Source organism: Nerophis lumbriciformis, linkage group LG19 (assembly GCF_033978685.3).
Source record: "Nerophis lumbriciformis linkage group LG19, RoL_Nlum_v2.1, whole genome shotgun sequence".
In the NCBI taxonomy this organism is placed as follows: domain Eukaryota; kingdom Metazoa; phylum Chordata; class Actinopteri; order Syngnathiformes; family Syngnathidae; genus Nerophis; species Nerophis lumbriciformis.
This window is the reverse complement of record NC_084566.2, coordinates 6,830,627-6,831,624: the sequence shown is the minus strand read 5'-3', so window position 1 is coordinate 6,831,624 and position 998 is coordinate 6,830,627.

Sequence of the window (998 nt, the reverse complement as noted above, 5' to 3'; positions counted from 1 at the left end):
ACTCAGTGGCCGAGTGGTTAGAGTGTCCGTCCTGAGATCGGTAGGTTGGGAGTTCAAATCCCGGCCGAGTCATACCAAAGACTATAAAAATGGGACCCATTACCTCCCTGCTTGGCACTCAGCATCAAGGGTTGGAATTGAGGGTTGGAATTGGGGGTTAAATCACCAAAATGATTCCCGGGCGCAGCCACCGCTGCTGCCCACTGCTCCCCTCACCTCCCAGGGGGTGATCAAGGGTGATGGGTCAAATGCAGAGAATAATTTCGCCACACCTAGTGTGTGTGTGACAATCATTGGTACTTTAACTTTAACTTTAACTTAGTCAGGTCATCTTGTTGCTTTGACTGAGTTAAGTTGAGTCCACTTCCCTTGTGGATCAATAAAGTTTGTCGAAGTCGAAGACTAACTCATAGTGTCAAGTATTTTACACTTCAAAACATAAGTCGATTCATTTAGATGAACTTGAAAATATTAGTTGAGATACCTTTAAAACAATGGTTCTTAACCTTGTTGGAGGTACCGAACCCCATTAGTTTCATATGCGCATTCACCGAACCCTTCTTTAGTGAAAAATAAAATGTTGTTTTTTTTCAAATTCAAGACAAAGTTATATGTTTTTGGTAACACTTTAGTATGGGGAACATGTTCTAAGTCAGTGGTTCTCAACCTTTTTTCAGTGATGTACCCCCTGTGAATTTTTTTTTAATTCAAGTACCCCCTAATCAGAGCAAAGCATTTTTGGTTGAAAAAAAGAGATAAAGAAGTCAAATACAGCACTATGTCATCAGTTTCTGATTTATTAAATTGTATAACAGTGCAAAATATTGCTCATTTGTAGTGGTCTTTTTGAACTATTTGGAAAAAAAAGATATAAAAATAACTAAAAACTTGTTGAAAAATAAACAAATGATTCAATTATAAATAAAGATTTCTACACATAGAAGTAATCATCAACTTAAAGTGCCCTCTTTGGGGATTGTAATAGAGATCCATCTGGA